Genomic DNA, 24107 nt, shown 5'->3' with positions numbered 1-24107 from the left:
TTCCACACATGCATCCCTGTCTCCTTGGCACAGGGCTCTGGCTTCCTGAAACACGTGCTCTACCTGTTAGTGACCCACATCTCCCCACATCAGCCACCTCCCCACCCACCTGGTGTCACCTGCAGGTTTGGACAGCAGTCATTGTGCGTCACCTTTCGTGCGCTGGGTATAAGCATTGAAAATTAGTGATGTCCTGTCACTCCCTGAGGGTTTCCTCTGGGAATGTGGCTTCTCAGGGACTGCTCATTTGGAAGAACTTTGATCTCACTGCTCTCTAAGCCATGCAGAGTTTGTGCTATTCATATCATGCTATTAATATTTGTAAGAGAATCTGCTAAGTCAACCACCTCGCCAAAAATCTATCCCATCCAAAGTCACTTTTCCCAACAAAAGTTTTAACCTCTCCAAAGAACATAATAGGATTTGTCTGAAAGACCTGGTTTTCATTTTAAAAAGGCTGAATAACGGTCACGGCTTTTAACTCCTCTCAGTTCAGCTCCCCAACACCTTTTCCATCATGTTGTCCACAACTGGTTTCATCCTATTGTGTGGTGCAGTTTTGCTTTAAAACTTGTCATGCCCTCATGATTTTGAAAATGCTGTGCCATGCTGGGGGATGTATATGATGGGGTGCCCAGTGCCTTTAGGAAATAAAAGTCTCAATAGAGTCTCTGCTCTCCAACCATTTGCCCCAAGTGGGCCAGGTATTGGTCTGAAACTGTTGGAAGTGCTCTGCTGTGATCCAGCTACAGTTTACATGCAGAACTGGGGGAACCAGTGCTAGGAATAGCATGGGAATTTTTCTTTTTTCCTTTTTTCAACCACTTTTACCCCTCATTAAGTGCTTTCAGACCCAGCCTCAGGCTTTATATATTTTTAAAAGGACATTTTTAGCCACTGTGTCTTAAAAAAAAAAAAAAGTCTGCAGAGGTTATTTTTAAAGAAGAAACTATGCACATGCACATTCTGTCACAGTTTCTTTGCTTCTTGATATCCCACAATGTCTTCTCCACTGTGATATAGGGGTATTGTTCAACTCTCACCTGCAGCTCTGTAACAACATCGAGGTGGCAGCCCTTCTGCTTTCTAGGCTGGGAAGATTATTGCTCTATTACAAAGAGCAATAATCTCAGAGTCAGGAGCAGCCCACTCCAGAGTAACACACCTGAACATCCGACTTGTTGCACAGTTTGGTAAAACAACATTTTGTGTTCAGCAGTGGGTGTAACAGAGGCTGGAAAAATGTCTTAAGCAGCTATCTGTCACTGTTCAGAGCCAGGCTTTTTTCCTGGCTCTGATTTGGTTCTTGCTTCTCTTAATTTTCCTTTCCAGCTGTCCAGATAATGCAAGAGTTCAAATTAGCAGCCTCTCCTCTTGAATGTGCAAGCATTTACTGACAAGTATTTAGTTAAAGGACCAGAGAGAGATGGAGACCAAAGAGGGTGGGATATGGAGGGTTTGTGGTTACAGAATAATGCTCTGAATCATGAAATTGCCAGAATCAACTTCAAGAGATGGGTGCAAGCTGCAAAGCTCAGTTCTGCATCTGTTCCTGCACCAAGCTCCAAGTGCCCTGGAGTTTAGTCTGTTTTATTCTGTGCCTGTTGTGTGAAGATCACCTCTGCTTTCCTTGTATTTACAAAAAGCAAATTATTATTAAAGGCATACCTAGTATGTGTGCCAGATTGAGAAGAGGGTCCGGTGCAGGATTAACTCACTGAATAGCTTCCCAACAGTGAGGAGTTTGGACCCCATGGACATCACCTGTCTTCCAGGTGTTATGAAAAGTCTCTCAGCTCATCCCAAGCTGTGCAGTGCACACACAGCCATAGCTTTTCCCTGAGCTGAAATGCAGTGGCCTCAAAGCCCATGGCATCCCTCTTCCCTGAGCCTTCCGTCTGCATCAAGCCAGAACTGTCTGTGAGGAGCAATAACAAATTCCCTCCCTGCTGAACAGCACCACAAAAGATGTGCAGTATCTGATTCCCAGATGGCAATGTTAAAAACAGAAGGCAACATGTCTGGGAAAGTACCTGAGGCATACCTGAACAATAGAAATAATAGAGATGTAAGAAGAAGATAGGTCCTTTCTTTTTTTCTGATATATGCATGCCTATGATCACTTAAAAAAACAAACAAACACCTTTTTTTTTTTTTTTTCTTTCAACAGGAAACTGTCTGCCTGAATAGAAACACAGCGAGCTAGAGTGAAGTAGCTGAAATAGGTGAATGGTTGGTAGCACAGTGTGCCAGTCTTGTCTGCTTCGGGTGTCTGTGTTGGGTGTCATGTAGGCACATAAATCCTTGGTATCCCTTAGGATTTATTTGGGTACCAGCAAACTGAGTGCATGTCTACTTTCAGCAACGTGGAGGATTATTCATTCTTTAGGACCAGGATGTCCTATAGTCTGCTCAGGAACATGAGACTTGGCATAGGTTTCTATGCATAGTTTTTATTTTAGGCTGTTCCAGGACAATTTATAAAAGGTTTATATGAGGAAGAAGTGGCTACCTTGTCTCACACATTCCAGGAGCTGAATACCTTGAAGAAACCAAAGGCAGTGAATGTTTTGTGAGAAACTCACCAGCCATGAGTGAGATGGAGATACCACCCCACGAGCAGCAGGCAGCTTCATGCAGACACATCCACATCCCTGCTCCCGCCCCGCCTGCATTTGTTCCTCCTTTGCCTGATGGCACATCTCCCCCACACAATGGCATGTACAATCTAATCTCTACTGAAAGCTCTGCAGGGCAGGAACTCACACATTCAGATCCAAATAGGCTGCTCATGCCTTTCTAATTTCACTAGATCAGAATAACAACGGCAAGGAAATAAAGTAACAGCCAAAGAATCAAATCAGTACAGTGAAACAGGTCCCTTCCCTGTTTTACAAGTTGTATCCACACCGCTCTAATGGTGCAGGAAATCTAGTTACAACTGGCAAATCGTCTTCAATTAAACAGCCCAAAAGGCTCTTGGCCACCATAGTGGACATCACCTGGTGATGCCCACTATGTGGTCACTTAGTGGTGATGTTCACTAAATGATCATAGGCATGCATATATCAGAAAAAAAATAAAGGACCTATCTTCTGGACATCACCTGGTGATGTCCACTATGGTGATGTCTACTATGGTGATGTCCACTATTACTAAAGCCACGTCAACCAGACAATCTGTGTGAAGCATCCCAGGGCTCAGAGGTGGCTGGAGAGGCCCCCTGCACCAGCTAAGGGTCTGGGAAGAGCGAGCCCGGGGTTGGTGCACTCCCACGCACATCTGCACCCTGGTCTGGCACCCTGCTGATCTCGGCAGCCATCAATCCTGCTGCCATCCGGATGACAGGTCTTGCACAAGATCAGTGCCATTACTTAAGGCTGTGGCTGTTTACAACTTCCCGCCCAGCGCACACCCGCCATGTGTTAATCAGGATGCTTCATAGTCGGTTCTGGAGTAAACAAATGCAACTTCACCAGAAAACACGGGAGCCACACCTCTTTTCTCCAGGTGTGCATTTTGGCCCACTATCTGTTTCTCCATAGCGATTAGTGACTGGTATTTAAGACAATTTCTTAACAGCAGTTGGGATCGGTGGTTTATCTCCTCATTAAGTTGGTAATATCATTAATTAAGGCTATGTCAACGGACATGATGCCACAGCAGATGGGTGTTATCAGAGGCAAGAGCCTTCCAGGGTTTGGGTTTACACTGTGCCTACCGCGATGCACCGCTGGCATCCTGCCCAAGGTGGGGACCTGCCCTTTGCCCACACCGCCTTTGAGAGCCCGACCCACAACAAATGCATTTTGAGGCGGGCTCCAGAAATCCCCTCAAAAGTCCCCACTCTCTCCACTGATCCCCGTTTCCGAGCTGACAAACTGTCTCAGGGCAGGGAGCGAGTGGTAAACACAGAGTTTTGGCAGGACAAAGCAGGGGCACACGGGCTTCATCCACGGCCCTACTCAGCCCAGGAGCAGCAGTCCCTGTGGTGTGTGTTTGGCCCCACCTAATGCAGCTCATTCAGCTGCCTGCATTTTTAGCTGGGAAAAGGAGCACGTTACTGAGCGATGTGGTGGACCCTGTGCCATGTTGTGAGCAGCAGGCTGGGATACTTAGAGCAAAGAGGCTGTTGAGGCTAGAAGGAACTGAGTGATCACAATGCTCCCTCTGGATTTAAACCATACACATAATGAGATCCATGAACCTATGAATTTTAAAACTTGGGAAGTGGAATGTTTTAGCCTGTCTCACTCACCCTTTTTTTTTCCTCCCTTTTTACTCCAGGAGACATATAGTTAAGTCAAACACAGCCTTGGGCCGAGTCCTGTCCTGGTTCTGTGCAGAAGTCCTAATATATCCCAAAGACTCAGCACACTTTAAAAACCCAAAAACAGTAGCATGTGCTGGCCATGAGATATTTTTCAAAGCGGTCCTTCAAATGAGTGTAGTTTTAGTTGTTTTCCTCGGTTGTTTGAGGTCACTGTACCCCCGCCCTTGTTAATAAAGATGTGATTAATGACTTTTGGCAAAGCTGCTGCCTGAAAGAGCCAATGCTTTAGGAAAAGCAAAACCAGTTTTCAGGTATTTTCTGTAAGGCTCATCTCAGAAACACACAAATACATTTCAAAGCATTTACAAAACACACTGACGCCTCCTTCACCCCGTCTCCACCCCCCTGCAGACACATCACCATTCATAATCTGCATGATTCTATTCCATCTACCTGGAAGAAAGCTCTCACTGTGCCTTCAGCTGGAAAGGCTCCCCCTTGGCAGAGCCAGGGCACGGGCGCCAGCCAGAGCAGTTATCACAGGGCTTCCTGGAGTGCCCGTGGTGCAGTAATGGCTCTGGGATTGCTCTCCCCAGGCTGAGCAGTACCCAAAAGTCCTGAGTGAGGCCCCCAAGTCACACCTTAAATAAATCACAGCGGTAGGGGTAAAGTAATTAAAAAAAAAAAACAAAAAAAAAAGAAAAAGAATTGAAGTTGTTTTCTCTGAGAGGGCTGGATTCATAGTTTGAAGCCTTTCTCTTCAAGCAGGGAGGCTTAGAAATACTGGTGGTTAAAAGCAAGATGGCAAAATGTGGGACTTTCACAGCTGGGCCCAGGGTGCTGGAGCAGGGATTTGGGGAAAAACACCGAAATTCAGGGTGTTTATGAAGAGGTCAGTACCAAACATAGCAACCTAAGTTGTGCTGCCTCTGTCAAGGACTCCCTTCTCCTAGGCAGGCCCTGTGTCTCACAAGGGCTTGATGTGGCTTAGCTTTCCCAGTCAGGTGGTTTAAATCTTTACATTGATGGGGTTTAATCTGCAACATGGGGGCCTGTGCTGCTTTTGAGGGGCCACATAGGACTCTGAAAAAGGGTAACTCCTGCCTGGGGATGGGGATAAGGACAAGGACACCAATGCAGATGCAATAGGCAGGAAATTATGCCTGAAGGCTCATACATAGCATATCAAATCTGTGCTGTGAACTAGCAGCACAAAAATTAGGACCAAATCAGAGGTGTTAAAGTCTTGTACCAGGAGGGTGCAAGACCCCATCAGCTCCTGAGTCCTCCACACTGACCCTTATCCTGCTGGGCCTGAGCTCTGAGGACGGAGCTGATCTGCTCCAGGCAAGCATGGCTCGGGCCAGGGCACGCTGTCAGCCTCCATGGCAGCTGGAAGGAGAGCTGGGGGTGGCTCTGATTTTCCTCACTCTGCTTCAAGGGCTTTGTAAGGAGACAGTTGTGCAGCTTTGCATGGGATGCCATGGAATGTACTGTACCTGCAGCATGCAGTGCTTGGCAGAACTGGTGTTTTTCCAGCTACAGGAAGCTTTACCGGAGAGATCCAGTTTGGATGAGCCACTGACATTTTATAATCCAATAGAAAAAAAGGAGTGAGGGCTCCAAAAGGAGTTTGTCCCCAAAGCCGAAGCTGATCCTTTAAATTAAGAGGACAGTCAGGCTAAAGGCTTATACAGAAATTCCTATTGCTGTGACCCTCCTGCAAGTACCAACATGGCTCAAAGCACTGCTAAACTCCAGACAAGCTAGAGATGTGTCTAGGAGTGCTGGCCACTGGATTTCTGAAGTGGCCCTGTCCAAGCAGATGGTGAACTGGCAGCACTAACAATAAGATCCCAATCCATACACTAAAGCTTCCCCAAAATTGCTGTGGGTGGCTCTAATTATAACCTGTATCCTACTGGCTCCCCTTGCTGTGAGTAGGAAGGAGCTGAGCTTCTTGTTACTCTAGCTGCCTGCCCGTTACCAGGTCAAGATTGCTGGTGGGATAAGGGCCTTCCATTTGTTTGCAGCACTGATGTCCTACTTGGCAACACGTGCCTCATTCCTTCAACCCTACAAAGGGAAGAGCCCCGAGCAAAGCAGGTTTGCAGCTGGCTTAGCAACACGGCTGCTCTGCATTCCTGTAAATTTCCAGGTTCAAGTACAATTTTTTCTCTTTGTTGCCAAGCCAAGTGGACATTTAGCTCCCCTCGTACCACAGCTGAGCCTTTGGAAAGGGTGATGGGATCTGAGAGGAGTGTCTCTTGAAGCAGGCAGCAGCCTGCAGAGACACAAAGTGGTTCAGCAGTGTGCACATAAAGGCGACCAAGAGCTACATCATTTGCCCACCTCCAGACGTCCAAAGCAAAAGGCAAGCTTGCCCTTGAGGTTTTAGGTAAAGAGGTAAGTACAGGTATAGATCCAAGTCCTCAGGGCTAGTCTGATTTATTTGGCAGTCCAGACAGTCAATACTTTCAATCTTGGATGTGATGACTTTTCTCTTCAGCATGTGGCTCATTCTCAGATTCCCATTACTTTATTCCATGTGGGGTTGGTTTTTACTTCATTGTTTTTCTCTGTGCATGACTGACATGAACAGGAAGGAAATGTGGAAACTATAGGAACTATTCTCTGTGCTGGGGGAAGGTGCCTCATGTTCTTCTGGACCTCACCCCATTGTTTGGTGCTGCACCCACAGGCACGTTCTTGCCTCGCTCTGGATGGACCAAGGCATCCTCACCCACATTCAGACGATGGTCACCAAGCAAGCATAAAGAGCTGACCCCATTCCCACTGGAATCTGTGGGAGTTTCACTCCTGATTTGATTGTGGGAGGAATCAGGCCCCTACTTATAGCATAATAGAAGGATTTGATTTGAGGCAGATGGATATCAAGTTGTCCTGAATTTTTCCTGGGATTTATTAGTGAGGTGATTTGTGTTACAAGGAAAACTTTTGCTCTGAAGCTGTCATTATTTACCTGAAATGCATATGTGCTTTGAAATAGGCTCTGGAAACACAAACAGAATGAAATTGCCCATAAAGCAGAGGTGGAGTGCCTTTCTCCAAGGTTTGAGACTGTTGGGTTCCTTCTACACTGGAATGCAAAAATAATGCCCTAAGTTTAAATACTCAGCCTTCTTTTTTTTTTCTTTCATTCGTGACTTGAGAATGAATTCAGTCGTAAAACAAAATGTAACTGACACATTTGGCATGCAAAACAACCATTGTTTTTGCCAGGGGGTTTCATGTGCACGTGTGTATGTGTTTGTAAAATAGCTCATGGGCCTCCATTGAAGACTTGCATGATGGAAACTTCGGCTTGGGCTGCCCAGAAGAAGTTAGCAACCACTTGTGGTCCTCAGTCCCCTTGTGGATCATCCATGTCCTGCTCAGAAGGATTAACTCAGCTGTATCCAGTTTCCAAAGATTTAACATCATGCAAGATCACTGCAATCCCAAACAATTAAATAATTTAACAACTGGATGTATTGGCTGGTAACTGGTGTGAGGTCAGAGGCAGTGTGCAGCTTTCTGTGTGCACCTTGTTTTGCTGCACTGCTTTCTTCCCAAATGAATGCTGTGATAAAAGTAGCAGCAGCAGCAGCAGCTTGGTACAGAGAGCCTAAAAAAAGGTGTTTGTTTCCATTACAGTGCTTAGCTCATTGTTCCTGCTCCTTGTCCTGTTGACTGGCTGCTCAGGAAGGCTGTGTTCCCACCAGCCAGGAGCTCCTGCCTGCTCCCCACTGCTCTGCCACCACGTTCCTAAATTCACACTCTTTATCCCCAGTGTCCCTTTCTCTCTCTTTGTTGGAAGAGGTGGTTTTTTACTTCTCTCACAGGGATGTGGTGGGTACTTTAAAAACCTTTGAAAGCTGCTTGCAATTCCTCAGATGGCATCAGTGAAACTCACACTGGTGTAACTGGCTGGAGGTACAGGGATGTTGACTTGACAGTTCTCATGAATCTGGCTTTCCTCCTACATCTTTAGGCCATGGGAGAGTTAACCAAAATTCCCTTGTCTGCTGAGCTTGAATGAAAATGCCAGCGAGCTCTGGTATGAAAATATTTATATCTGAATCATTTCAGTCAGTCTTGGGATGAATGGGATCTCACCGAGACGGAGGTTTGCTTTCCACATCACTGTTTTTTCCCTGCTGTTGCTCTTTTTCCCAGAGAAGGGGCATACAGGAGCAAACCCCTCGGGGTCCTGGGTGCTTGCCTCCTTCTCCTGCCTCCTGCAGCTGGCGAACATCAGCTGGCATTGAAGAGCAAGAGATATGAGACCCCATGCTCACCTTCTGTGCTGTGGCTTCCTGAGAATAGGCATCAAATTACACAACCCAATTTGGTTGGTTTTTTTGTTGTTTGGTTTTTTTGGTTTTTTTGGTTTTTTTTTTAATTTTTCCACCAGATCTGGAACTGAAACCATCAATTCATTTCACTGACAATCTCATTCTCAAGTCAAGTCAGCAACAGCTACCTCAGCTAGCACCGGGGTTCTACCCACTGCATCAGCTGTCCCAGCTCCTATGGGAAAGAAGATTCACTGTTGTGATATGAGATAGTGTTTTTTATTAAGAAAGCAATGTGAGGAGCTTCCCTAGACACTCACTACACATCTTTATGTCCTTCATGGAGACAAATTAATTAACCCTGTGATCTGCTGAGGTGGAGCAGGGGAGGGGTGACAGTGGGAACATGGGGAAGGTTCAGCTAAACAGGAGGTTTCCCATCCTGATCCACAGCACCTGGACAGTGAATTACTCCTGTAATCTCCAACTGTGATTTCCCAGATCACAGGTCCATGTTACAATCATTGCCATCACCCCATGTCACACTGGCTGTGTTGAGAGGATTGAACAATAATGGGGATCACAGCATGATGGCCGTGGGAAGGAGCTCTGCTGAGTCTTGGTCTTGCTGTGCTCTGTCAAATAGGGACAGTTCTGCCCTGAGCTCCAGAAACCCAAATTCTCAGTATCTATTCTCATATCTTTCAGAGCTGAACCAAAGTCTACTGAGATCAATGGAGCTTTCACACTGGTGACCATGAGTTTTGCATTCAGCTCCCTCAGATGAAAGTGCAAGGAACAGGCAGGAAATTATCCACTAGGAAAACTGTTTCAATCATCCCCTTTTATGACAGATGCTTTGGAAATGATTATGTACTGTATAAAGAAATATGGCCTTCTGAATTTATTCAGGCTAATTCTGCGTGAACTCAAAGCTCTTTTATACTGTTCAGGCTGTGTAAAGAGACTTAATGCACACAGAAATTAATTTACAACCCATTTCAATCACCTTTGTTCTGTCAGAACTTTTGAAAGCAGAAAAGTCTGCATTTTCATACTTGCATGTTGGTCAAGAGTGTGTTTTCTTTAACTAGTGCAGTTAGGGTGATGGAGTGGGCATTAGAGTTACAGGCAGGCAGAGAATTCCCTAGGGTGGATGTGGTGCTGGCTTTGTTCAAGTCTAATTTATCCCATTTCTCATAAAGGAATAAATCCCACACGTATAAACACCTCTATAGAGTTACAATTCCAAGCACAGCAGGGAAGTTTTCTGCTTTCCCACACGCAGCACAGGATTACAATAAACCCTGAGGTCCAAATCGGCAAAGATCTCCTTGCTCCATACTGTGGGATGAGTTTAAAAAAATAACAGTGGGACAGATGATTAATCTTTTGACAAAAATCTCATTTGTGATGCCCTTGACAAACTTGTCTTGCCTTCTGTTTGCTGGAACTTCATGTTATTTTCCACACAGCTTGAAAGGTCTCCTGCAGACATCAGTGGGCTTGAGTCTATCATAATCTGCCTGAGAGGGTCTTCATACAAAGAGTTTTCTCATCCCAGCCACCAACTCAACACTGGGCTCAGGCAACTTCCAGCAAGTACAATAAAACCAGGTGTATCAGCCAGGCCTAAGTAAGGCTGGGTGCAAAGCAAAGCGAGATCACAGTTTATTTTGTTAAACAGAAGGAGGGCTCTGTTTCATCTTCCCACAGCCCTCACAGTTTCATAACCCCTACCTGGCTGCTTTGGGACAATCCCCTAAATCCATCTAAATCTCATGAAGGGCAGTTAAAATGTCACTTTTGTTCCCCACTGCAGCATCTCCAGGCTTAGGACAGCACTGAGCCCATTACTGCCGAAAGGCCTCTGTGTTACTGGCACACAGACTGGTCATCAAAATCAACCTCTCTGTGTGTCCTTAGACTGAACATGCATTAATGGCTGGCTTCAGCCAGGAGACAGCTGGCACATGGTTAAACTTGGGTGCCTGCCCTGGTTCCAAATCAACACAGAGATATTCACCATGTGAACCACACTGCTACTCAGTCAAAACAACTCAAAATAAAAGTGCCGTCGACTAACAGCGAGAGAAATTTTTTTGGTATAGTTTACTTGGCAAATAGTCCCACACTTCAGATACATTTCAGGAAATCATGACCTATTTTTAGATGACTTATCATGTCCATGTGTGGCAAAATTCCTCTAATAAATCAGTTGTGGTGAATGATTTAATTGTTGTTGTTATTATTATTATTATTACCTGCTCTCTCCACCTTAAATGTTCTGAGACAAGATGAAAGTACTGAAACTTCTAATGCCTTCCTGCTGAGTTGCTGTTATAGGTGTGAAAAAGAGCAGAATGGATCAGCTTTTAGTAAAACCCATGGTTTATGTAAAGCATCTGATTCAAAACCTATTTTCTGTGTAGCCTTTTCTTGGGGACCGAAATAGTAGGCTGCATTCAAGCTAGACTTTGAGCTCAGTGAAAAGGAAACACTGATGAAAATCACGACTCAAACATCCTTGCATCATATAATTCTGTTTGTTTTATTGGTGAGATACAACCTAGGCCCCATTCCATGGCTGCAGAAGGAAACTCAGCGTAGGGCAGCAGGCCAGGCTCAGGCTCAGGCAGTGGCTGGACAGCAGTCAAACCCAAGGGGTGGAATTTGGACGAGACCAAAGTCCATGAGGACTTCACCATCAGCTTCTGCAGGCCCAGATTTCACCTTAATGACCACTCCAAGGGCAGCTCTACAGAAAGGGATGTTTTTCTTCCTAAAACAGGCATCTGTTGTAGAGTTCAGGTTCTCCCAAGGACAGCCCCTCTTCCATCTTGGCATCCAGCCCAAGTGACGGAGAGCAGACACACAGCACACAGCAGGTGCTAGGCAAAATGCATACCCCACTTTTCTGCCCGTGGATGGTGGGGTTCCCCTCACTACAAGCACACAAGCAGAACTCATGACATCTTTCCTGGCTGCCTCAAGGCTTTGTGTATCATTTGCGTGACTTTTGGGTCTCGATATGACTGCAGCAATTGCAGCTTCTGAAAAACATTTCAAGCATTCCTGCCTGGGAGGCTTTTGGCTAACAGGTCATCACCATTTGGGAGAAATGAAGCTACGAGGCAAACCCTACGTGCAGCGAGTGTGCACACGTGCTTGTGCCCACAGAGATCTCTGCAGGAATCGCCGTCCGCCTCTCATCTCTACGATCTCTACATAGCTTCCCATTTTCAACATATGAAAAAAAATATTTATAGCTATCGGGGAAGTGGTGACATAAACTCATCCTAAAATGCCTTGCAGCAGAGAAGACACAAAGTTCTTTGTTGTGAATGTTGGGCAGACCCATGACTTGGCTCCTCACATGAGCAGTGCCATGGTACCAGAGATGCTGGGTTCAAGGGAAGGCTGTTGCTGTGCTGTGCTGTGGAGCAGTGATGGTGAGGTGTTGCCTCTTAGGAGAAAGGATCCTGGCACTGAGCAGTTCCAGCAAAATGATATCTCTCTAAGGAAGCTGTAGCTAATGCTTGAGAAGCTCCACAATGGTCGTAAAAGATGTTCAGCCCACCATGCCTGATGAAATATGGATCAGTGTAATTGTTTCTTAGGCTGCTGAAGTATATCAAAAAGGAGCAGAGAGACTTGAAGTATTGTATTACCACTGCACCCTTCAGTGGCTACAGCTAACATCTTATTTTTATTTTCATCCTGACAGCACCAGGCAACTTGATTTATTTTCTGTGCTGTATTAAATATCAGAGGAGATATGCATCTCCTAGAATCTGAGGCATGGGATACAGCAGATGAGATAAATACGTGTTAACCAAAGCCTCCTCTTGATTCACTTTGATGTACCTGAGTGTTTACTAAGTGAAGCTCTTCAGAACATCTGTGAGCAGATCCACCAAGGGTCTTTGCATGTGGCAACTGTGATTTGCTGCCGTGGCTCAAAGCCACAATTGCACTGATTGTTTTGTACTCCCCTTTCTTGAACTCCTTTGTGATACACTTAACTAATATTGCTCCCAAACAAGAAATGTCTGTGATTAGCAGATGTAAATGGAAGACTTGTTTCATTATTATTTGCCTTCTGGCTCTGAAGCTCCATGAAGGACATGTTTTCAAGCTTTCTCTTCAACCACAAAATTTAGAACTTACTTTTCTTCCCCTCATTTTTTTTTAAAGAAAGCTGAGATTCTTATGTAATCACCTACCTTCAGCATCTGGGACTTAAAACACAGGACCAAATATGGCTTGAAGTGGAAACGATGAATGATCAGCTTTTCTCACATGAGTTAGTCCCTTTGAAGGCTAAGTGTCTGTACTCAGGAGCAAAGTTACATGTATATTATGAGAGCTTGCAGAACCAGAACATGAACAAAACACAAAACCTAATTTACCATAGAAATACAAATGTTATATAAAATTTTCATTACGTAGTTGGAGGAAATACCCTTTTTCCTAAACTAACATACCTCTAATCTTTTTTTCCTTTCCTTTGTAAAAATACTTGCTTTGATAGAGAAGTCTTGTAAGCCTTACTGTTAAGTCTTTCATTAAACGTTTCAGTAAATATTAAGTAAGCTTAAGGCAATAATAGAAGTTTATGACTTTTTAAAAGAGCCTGTTTCTTTCCCTCCCACATTATGTTGGTTTTTTGTTTTTCTTTTTAAAAAGTCACAAAACCTACATCTTGATCTGCTCCAGTCTGAAGGCTTCTATTTATAGTTTTTGGTTATGAATGTTTTTTCCTATGAAAAGGTCAGACCTTGCACATATACAATGGTGGAAAGCCCTGCTTATTAAAAAGCAGGCAGACGGATTTGTTAAAAAGAAGTAATTTCACAATGCAGCTGCTGTGAAAGGAGGCTGCTTTAGCAGAAACATACTCATGCTGCTTTATGAGAAAAACAGGTAAAGGAATTCTGTTTTGTGGTGGAGTTTTTCCTTTCCAAGCCCCCATCCTCATTCACATGGTGTGTTCTTCACCTCTGTTTACACACTTTGTCCTACACCCACATGTACACACACACACACACACACACACATTCCCTTAACCCATTTTTTCCCACTCCTGCTGCCCTGGAAATGCTGGAGGAGGCAATGGTGCACCAGCTCAGTGTATCTTGCAGGGACCAGGCACCCCTGAACTGCTGCCCAGGGCTCACCCAATGCCAGGCACACTCAGCTCCTGTCCAAAGCCGATGACCAGGACCCTCGGTCAGCACAGGACATTGGGGTACACTGGGAGGTGGTCCTGGCCCTGGGGCTGGGGTCTGCAGGCCAGGACCACACCTGGGTGAGGCAGTTCTTGCTCAGGGTGACCTGTGAATAGTCATTGTTGACTGACAGATGTCCTTCACCAGCACCCAGAGGAGCTGCACTGCTCAGCCCAGGGAATTGCTCTGCAGCATGGGATTGCCCAGGGTTTAGGGTAACAGCAACCTGCAACTTCCTGCATGCTGACAACCGAAAAAAAACATCTCTCATTTGATAATGGGAAAAAAGGAGAAGTCTTAGCTGCTTTGTCCTGGCTCTGAGTGAGGAGCTTTGATTAGCTAAACAAAAACCACTTCATCCCAAAAGCTTTTCTTTTCCTTCTTCCTCCATGAAGTATCCTAAGCACTCCACACACCTGGAGCACCCTGGAGTGATGGAAACAGCACATGTAGTCTCACATTTCCTAAAAAATCTCTGTTATCAAGGAAGATCTCGCCTGTGTTTTATGAAATCATATGCAAAATGCCCAACTCCTTTAAATTAAACTTTGAAAATAGCCACTTCTCATTAATTCCTGGCTACTTTGTACAAAAATGGCCCCCGAACTATGATCAATCTCTTCTGCTTTGAAGGAATAGCCTGTTAATGAGAGGACGGGGTCACTGTTGAATGCATAAGGTGTCTTCCAGCCTCCAAAGGCACATCCTCATCAGGGTTTAGTTTCCAGGAGAGCATTGTTGTATGTTCACTCTCAAAGGCTTTGTCTGCCTCAGGTCCTGCTCCACAGCATCCCCCAAACAAGTTGTCCCCAGGGTTTTAAATTCAGTGATCCACCTGTGCAGGAAATTTTTTATCCTATTAGTGATTCCACCACTGCTGCTATCCATCATGTCACTCCTGCAAGGAAAAATGGGGATGGATTCATTGCAAACCCCCTCTCTCTCCGGAGTGGGCTCAGCCCAGCCCCTCTGAGCTTATTAATCAGATTTTCTTCTACCATGAAATAATGCTCTGGGTGCCTCCTCCACAGTGCCTTCCCACAGGGTGCCAGCCCTGCTCCCATCTCGCTGGCTCCATGTGGAGTGACAGCAGTGGGAGAGTGGTCAGGGCTTTCCCCACAGGCACAGCCTGTTCCAGGGAGGCAATAGCTCTGGACAGCCCCAGTCAGCACCACTGGATGGTGACATGTGTGGGCAGCTCCATCCACCCTTCACATTGCTCCTGGATCTGGCTTTGCAAACGACTCCTCACTCAGGGTTCAGATGGTCCCTGTGATTGTGCAAGCATTTCTGGTGGAATGCCATCTCACCTGAGCTTCCAGGAGCAGACCTCAACAGTGCCAGTCAAGTTATTCATGGAGAGATATGGCAGCTTCCACTTACCTGGAGCCTGATATGAATATCAGCACATTCCCACCCACAGTTTTTCACCTGGTTTCTCCAAGAGGGTGAAAACACGAATATTCTGTAGCAGCAAAACTCAGGGGATTTAGATCTTAGGTGATGTGTGGATATTTTGCTGCAGGTTAATCTCACCCAATTGGAAATGTAATCCAACCTCTTATGGGATCCCATACCAGTCATCAGTACAGCTGGAAGAATGGCACTGGAGACAGGCAGAAAATGCACAAGATAAGTGGATCTAGCCCAAGAGTCAGCGTGCCTGGAGTTTGGAAACATGGAATGAAACATTGGCCTTCATAACAGACCATGTAGGTGTAGTATTCATGTCTTTATCTGCAGTGAAATCAATCAAAAGGTTTAGTAAGGCAAAAGTGGAAAAACAAGAAAAAACAGTCTTTCCAGGTGACATGCTATGCCTTCTTTTGATTGTTTCAGATATGAGCTTCTGATAGCCATTCATCCCTGGCTTTTGCTCACCTCATGTGTCCTGTCCCACTCCCAACTCCCAAGCTTCTGCAGAAGCATTAATTACTATTGCCTTTGCAGAAGAGAGTATCTAATTGCACCACAGGACCTGGTACAGGAGGAAACACCAAATTACAAACCACTGTTCCTCTAAGCTGCAATGTCTGTATGTGCACCGGGTGCAAGTTACTCCGGCAAGAAAAGGCATGTTACTGATTTGTAAAGTACTGTGCGCATTAGTCAACGTGGCCATGAAAACAGGATTGCAGTTGTAGGGGCAGATGTTAAAATGCTTGTATCTTTCAGATGCTAAAATGCTTGTATCTATGGTTACCATACTAATCCAAGAGGAAATCAGTTTGTGATCAATCTGTTGATAGCTAAGAGTGAGATTGTCAAGACTTCCCCCCCTGCAGCCCCACAAAGGAGGCAGCTGTGCAGCCCTGCTGTGCTGTGCCTGGCAAGCAGGGTTCCAAACCCTTCCTAGCTCTGAGCATCCCTGGGACCTGATCCCCTCCTGATGGCCCTCAGCATCAAACAGATTACTCTGACTTGGTATCCTCAGACCTCTCTGAGGATTAAGAAGCTGCAACTCATTGAGATGGTGGAGAAAACCCCCCAGGTCTGTTGGACCAAGGATTATGCTCCAGCAAGGCTGGGAGAGGCCAGGAGGTGTGCAGTGCTGTACACCTGCCTGCCCACCTGTGAGCCTGCAAACCAGGGGAAAGTGAAATAGCTCTGCCCACACCACTGTCACTGCAGGGGGCTGGGGAGCAGGGAGGGTTTAGTAATACCGAGAGCAGAGAAGTCTGCCTTAGTCAGATATTTTTAATGATTTCTCCCCACACAGGGCAGGAAGTGAAACTGAGGTCCCAGTCAAACCCCTCAGCCATGCTCCCCCTCGGCAGGTCCTGCCGTGCCGGTGCGTGGCAGCGGGTGAGACATCGTGCTTTCAGTCAGCAGGGATGGCAAGCTGTGACCTGGGCTCCCACACTGACACCCACCACCCTCCCCACCCCGTGCAGCCCCATCCACCCCCATGCCACCCGTGCTGCCCTCCGTAGGGATGCCCAGGCAGGGCTGGCTGTGGGAGGGGGACCAAGACTAGATTTCTGACCTGCTGTCATATAATCTAGGATGATCTCTTCCTAACCTTGTTTCCAGCCCAAATGGGACCTGCAGGGCCTGTTGAAGCCTGCAGTGACCACATATCCCAGTCCTCGAGGGACTGTGTGGACAAGCTGGTCTTTGGTAATTGCTCCTTTGAAATCCGTGGCAGCACTGATTTTATTGCTGCCATACCGAAGCCTGTCCCCCTGGTGTTCTCCTGCTGACTGAACAGCATGTGGTCAGCAGATTGGAGGGGCACCATCTGACCCCCGTGCAAATGCAACCCTTTGTGAAGCAGAATGCAGGTGCTGTGTGATGTTGCACAGCAAGAACACCGAGCAGCTCAAAGCAGACACTGAAGGAAAGGAGGGTGGAAAGCAGGAAACAGTTGCTGCCAGCCGAGGCTCCCAGGTGGAAGAGCAGTCCCAGTGCTCGAGCTTTTACCAGCAGAGCTGCAGATCATCAGCCTTGTTGGGAAAAAGCTCTGGGACAAAGCACAGGCTTGGTCCAGCCCTGTTCTGTGATTCAGCTTCATTCGCTGAGGGTGTCTCAAAAGTGACCTAAAGAGGTGATTCCCAGGAAGGTCCTTGAAAAGTGAAATCTCTTGAATATAAGTGGACTGAGGAGGACATTACACTGCAAGCTCTTCTCCAGATGCTTCTTGATATCTGTTCCCATGGCAGTTGAAAGAAGGGAACGTCTCAACCTCCCATCCCTGTGCTGGACCCTCAGGCAGGTGTTCCAGACTCCCAGGTGAGACTCTGCAGGGTGCCTCTGCCCCGCTGGCCTCAGGAAGCCACAGCAAATTGTTCAGTGCTGCTGTGCCTGGGTGGCTTTGGGTGGTCAGAGCACATTTCTGCTGTGCACAAAAGGGCCAGGAAGAAGAGATGGCTGGCAAGCAAACTGGGACCTCAGTTCCATTCCCTCTAACAAGGGCAGCTCAAGGGAAGTGACCGAACAGCGGCACGGCTCTCCCCTCCTGTTAGCCTCATCTGCAGGGCTTGGGCAAAGGTCTTTTTATTACTGTTCTCTGCTCCAATTAAAACATCCTACAGATTGTGCTTGGCAGGCTCTCAACGGCATCCAGAACTAAAGCCTGTTAACAGGATACAATCAGCGAGGTTCAGGGCTTGAAGTAAGCCAGAGGGGTAGGGAGTGTTTGCCAACTGCAGAGTGCCAAGTCCTATGGTCTGCCCATATTAATTCTGGCTGTTAATTGCTTTCTAGAAGCAACCACAGGTCCCTAGTGACAATCAGAAGCCAGTGGCCAAAATGCCCATGCCCAGAGCAAAAGGAAGTCGAGCTTCAGAGAGCTGCGTGTCCCCCCTGACCCAGGATGTTCCCATGGGCCAAAGAAGGGTGGCAGGGGCAGCGTGGTGGCCTGTGCCAGTGGATTTTTGTCAAACCACCACGGTGGCCTTGAGGACACAGTGCCCTCCTGCCATTTGAGCATTGCTCAGTGTTATCTCAGGCCCGCTGGGAATTTTGCACACCCTGACAGGATTGCTTGGGCTGACTGGGAATTCAGTCCTTGCAGGAGATGTTTGGGACATGTCAGCTATTTTCCCATGATCAGCACATCCCTCATGTCTGCAGAGAGCTCTGCAGAAGGATTTCCACCGGCAGCAAAGCAACCGAGGAGCATTTCTCTGGCAGCAAAGGAGGAATTAGAAGCAAACAAAAGACGTAGTCACCTCATACAGTGAGAAATGGCATCTGACGTGATGGAAAGAGATTTGTGTCCAGGAGTTCCTGTGTGACAATTAAAGCCTAATAATACCCAGAAAAGGGGCGTCTTACAACCTCTATGGGAGGGGAGAGGGAAAGGATCACACCCAAATTCCCACATTAATTGGCTTATGGGGAATGCATCTAGCACAGGACTTGAGGACCCCTTTGGCTCACCTGGGGCAGGACCACGATGCCTTTGCTAAATGCAGTTCTGGCCAGGGGAGATGGAGGCGAGAGGCGATGCTGAGCTGTAACACACTGGCACTGCCATGGGACAATGAGAGCTGAAGTGAGCACAGGGTGCTCTGTTAAGCTCTTTGCTCCTGCTAGACCAGCACAGCCTTGCAGCAATGCCAGGGACAGGGAGCAAAAGGAACAAGCAGATTTGAAACATGAAATGAGCAGTCTGATTTCTTCATGCAGGCTAGAAGAGATACAAGGTGTGAACCAGCCCCAGTGATTCACACCAGTTTGGAGGCTGTAGGGTCCAGCAATTTTCTTTCTAGATGAACTGTAATGACAAGTGAATTTGATTTTTACAACTCATTCACTTTCAATGACCTATGGCTGTCATTAATGACTGAGCCCAGGACACAACTTCTGGATATAAGAGCTTATGTTGACAACTGAGTCTTCATAATTGCTTCCTCTTGTTTGTTTTAGTTTTCTCTTCATTTCCAAACATATACATTTTCCTTATTGTTTCTGACACCTGTCAGCAAAAAGCACAGCCTTGTGTATCTCCTGCCATTCCCAACCAATGTGCAGGGAAATGGCTCTGCATGCTGTGTGGGAACTGTGCCAGCAATTCCAAAGATCAAGGAGGGAAACAGATAATGCAAATAAATCATAATGCAAATAAATCACAGGCGCAATGGGAGACTCTCCCTATAGGGACTGGTGGCCTTAACCTCATCTAGACCAACAAGAATCAAAGGTTAATGCAGGTGTCACTTGAAAGGTAATTTTCTATTGATTTGCAAGTAAGTCCCTGACCTACTGACCTCCGTGGTGCAGGAAATAGGAGTTCCCCTGGAGCAACATATGTGCAGGCAAATGTGTTATTTACTTTGGTAGTCCCTCTAGTATTTATAGGCCCAGGCAGAACCAATAGAGATAACCTAAGGAATGTGGTAGCCCTTGTAAAGATTTCTGTCTCACTCTTAAATATTTGGGCAGCAAAATAGCAACCTTGATCATAATTTGACAGAAGAAAACCACAAGGGTGCTGCCCGATTTCTACATCCTTTTACAGGCAATAAAAACCACACATAAATAATTTTCATGCAATGCCTCGGGAGCTCTTTGCGAGGGTCAGCTCAAGACTCGCTGGACATGATTCATGTTGTGCAGAGATGTAAATCTATGTGGAGCTGTTCCTGGGGTGCACTGTGGGAGGGACTGGATGACTGGATTCAGGAACATGCAGCAGAGAGGTGTTGCTGGTAGGGCCATGGTTTGGGCTGGTGTGGTGAAGAACCCCCAGAAGCTCAGCTCTGAGCATCAGTCCCTGGCTAGACAGGTTCTTGAGTTTGGAACTGGGAAGCAACAGTAAATCTGTGGCTTGGCCACAGGTTGGGGACTATGTAGTTGGAAATTTTCTACCTGCTTCTTGAGTAGGAAATTGGGGATTTTTAAATGAAAAGCTGAAAGCCTCAACAGGCTTAGCACAGAGAGATAGCTGCAGCACTCCCTGAAGATTTTAATTACCTCTTGCTCTCCCTTTGCTTGCATTGCCATTGATGGTCCATGATTCAGAGCTGATGGGAGAGGAGATAGTGTGCGCAGGGAGCTCACCTCCCTCCCGGGAACATGGAAGGGCGTAGGGTTTCCAACCCAAGAGTTGGCGGCAGATTTCCCAATGCAGAGAGATTTACACTTACAAATAAAAAGTGAATGTTTTTGAGGGCTGGAAGAATAAGGAGAAAAGTGATAGAGAAATACACCAGTTTTGACCACATGCAGCAGAAATGCCACAGTCACTTGCACATCCTGACCTCATCTCTCTTTTTTCTCAGTCATTAAGCTTGTCAGGGTCTACCACATTACTCAGAGCTATGTTTAATAGTCTTGCTGCTCCATCCCTGGTGCTCTGACACTGCCGTGGGCACTCCTTGTGCTTCTTCAGTCTTTCTCCTTTCCTAGGGGTTGGTATCCAGGAGCTGGATCTGGGGTTGTACAAAGCAAATGGCAAAGAAGATGGGGCTCTCCTCCACAGAGATTGGAGGTGCCAAAGCTTACAGAGCTCTTGCTGTCCTTCCCCAGCTCCCCTGGGTACTACTGAGAGCAAAGCTTAGGGGTGGGATGCTGCAGAACTTTCACGGGAAACATCTGGATGAGGGCTCAATTGGTCTGGCAGCTCTGGGTGAATCCAAATCTCATTTCTCCCACAGAAAGACTCCCAGATGTTTCCCTTGAGCTCATCTTCCCACACCCCGTCCCAGCCCAGTTCTCACTCCTGGTTCCTCTCCTTTTCCTTCCCACTCCCAGGGCCTTGATCTCCCTGCCAAGCCAGGTCTCCTCCATCAGGCTGCTGGCTGTCTTCTGCCCCTCATGGCCTTCTGCCAGTGAGGCATCCAGACTGCCTCAGAATTTGGGACACAGAACTGGCACCTGCACCCTGACCCACCCAAGGTGGGAGTCTATCGCAGCCTGGGGACCCAGCCCAGGTGTGAGTCAAGCTACTCACTACCTGCCATGGCATTACATACCCTGTGCTCCTGGCAGACTTCCCAGGAGACCCAATTTCACGCAAGGATTTCAAGGATGGTCTTGACACATCCTGGTGGTTACAGCTTCAATCCAGCCAGGCACTTCCTTAGCCACTGGGAAAGCCAAATGCAGCAGGCTGGTGCTCCTGAGTCCCTCTTGCAATGCACCCCTTCTCTCCCACCACCCCACACACCCCACTGCTCCATGGAGCAGGTAGTGCTCTGATCTTTCCCTTGGTACAAACCAGGCCACAGCAGAGGCATCTTCATGCACGTTTGCATGGCAATGGAGTGATCCCAAAGATGCCAATCCATCTCTATCATGCTGGGAGGGGTTCATGCTCCCAGGACCCACCTGGCTTTCTAGGGAAGCAGGAGGGACAAGCATTCAGTGGCTGTGTAACCCAGAAAATCATTTTTGATGGGTTTATTCCCACTGCCTCCAGCCAGGGGTGTGGGTTATGGAGCAGCCCACCTACAGCAACTGCTGCCTGCTGGCACACGAACCAGCTCTGAACAGCCTATGAGCCACAGGCAGCCCACAAACCAAAAATTGCCCAGCCTGGAGGTGCTATCCCATCTGCAAGCCTGAAATGCTACAGCTCTAGATCTGGGGAGCCAGGGGATCTGTGATAAACCTGTTGTGGAAATGCTCTGCTACCTGATACCTTCCCTGCTCATGTTCGTCCTGGTACACGAAGGAACATTTCTCTCCTTATTCAACAGCTGCTAATACTTGCTCATTTCTCTGATCTGTAGGTCGTGAGAAAAACCACTCAGTCCTTGCTCATTCCAGTGCCCCCTGAGGTAGCAGAGATGGCTGAGGGATGGAGAAGAAGGAAAACAAACCTCCTTCATGGGGCTGAGTCAGCATCCACCAAGGACCACAGCCGGCCTGTACTTCTGTCTGCAGGATTTGCCTACCTTTTGTCAAGAAATACAAGAGTGATATTAATTTGATTTTACAGTGGAAGAAACAAGTCACAGGGAGATTTAATCATACTCTGCTTTTCCAGATCTGCCCAGCTCTTTTGTAGGACCGCAGGGGATCCAGGTGTGAACTGTGTTGGACACTGCTGAGCTAGTCTCCCTCAGATGCACAGGGATCCATATGCTGCTGCTGTTCCTTGGTTGAAAATGGCATTTGCTCACTGAGAGAAATCTCTGGGTAAAGCTATTTTTGTATTAGGAGTGAGGGCAAAAAAACCCTACAGAATAAGCAAGTTTAAACAAAGATGCCACCACAGGTGACTCTTCTTTGACTCCACTGCCCACAATTGGTCAGTGCCCCTGCAAAGAATGGCAGAGCTAAAGGCGGTGACCAAAAGTACAAAAATACATTGCCAAGGTAGTGGCTGCTCCTACCAGCAATCCTGCAGATCTGCTATAGCTGGACTCTGCTCATCACTGCTGGGGAAGGCACTGACTGCTCTAGAAATGTGGTCTCCACCCATGTTCAGAGGGATGGTCTTCATAGCCTTCCTGCTGCAATACCGTCACTTTTTCACTGATACAGTGGGCACTTTTGCCAGCTCCTCTGCAAAGGGCAAATGAGGTTCCAAGTGCAAAACTGGGGCATCTTTCAATAGGCCAGGACAGCAGCTGATGGGTAAAGTAGGAGAAAATTCACAACATAACCCTCTCTTAGAGAAACCCTTTTAAAAAATTAGCTTGAAGCCTTTGACCCCTTTCACACACACAAACCCAGGCTTCAAAGCAGAGGGATGCTGCTGGGTAGTGTTAGATGTTGATGGCTGCTCCTCCCTGCACAAACTCTCCCAGATGCTGCCGAGGAATGGAGTGGCAGTTGGTTATTATTTTTAGCCCCCCGTTCACGTGGCCTGAGGATCAGATGCACATTCCCAGATGCTCATTCTACAAATGCCGAGATCCCCGCGGCCCTCAGCGCACGGATGCTCGGGGCTGGCACAGCCCTGCACAGTGCTGGGGGGAACAGCAGGGGCTGGGATGCAGCTCCCCCAGCCCACCGACCCACACGTACTCCTGCATGGACACTCCACCTGCTTCTCTCAGGAAGCCCCCAGTAAAAGAGGCTTTCTAGGAAACCTGAATAAATGAGTGTGAGGAAGTCAAACTGAATCAATCCATCAGGCTGACGAACAGCCTGTATCCCCTGGGGACACAGCTTTGCCAGGAAGGTGAAGAGCTGTGTTTCCATGGGAGAAACCAGGCAGAGGCAGGGAGAGTGGGAGGCAGGGGCTGCCCGTGGGAGGAGCAGGACATTAGGAAGGGATGCAGGACAGCAGAAGCTGGACCAGAGTGTGAGGGTGAACAAAGCAGCTGCAGTCCCTCTGCCAGGTGATTCTGAGATGAGCACCAATTCCATCCCTCGGAGGAAAAGGTGGTCCAAGAGTGTGAAGAAAAGGAAAAGAGAAAAACAAGCTCTTGAAGAAGTAAACCAAATGAAGCGCACTGAGTGCATTCTTAGTTTTGTCCTGATCTCTGCAAGAGCTGGAGGGGAACTCCAACATGTCTGAGGTGTGGGGAACAAATTGAGCATACACAGAATATCCAGAGGAAATGCATGGTCAGCCTGACCCTGGGGAAACATGAGTAAGCTCCCTCACCCAAGCCCACAGAGCTGTGAACAGGCTGCCTGGCATCTGAAATGTCAAATGAGAGGCTGAAACCCTCACCCTCCACCCAGACAACGGTTCTGGGCAGGGAAAAGTAATGCCTGGGGTAACCCTGACCCAGGGAAGTCCTGCTGGGAAGTGATGTAGAATGGGAGTGGAATGACACCAGACCTGCCCAATTAGGGGAGGTAAAATAAGATCCAGCAGCTGCAATCTGAAGCCAAGCAAATGCAGATTAGGTATAAAATGTGTTTCTATCAGGAGGCTTAATTAAACACTGGCACAGC

Source organism: Taeniopygia guttata, chromosome 9 (assembly GCF_048771995.1).
Source record: "Taeniopygia guttata chromosome 9, bTaeGut7.mat, whole genome shotgun sequence".
NCBI lineage: Eukaryota > Metazoa > Chordata > Aves > Passeriformes > Estrildidae > Taeniopygia > Taeniopygia guttata.
Note: the sequence above shows the minus strand (reverse complement) of the source record.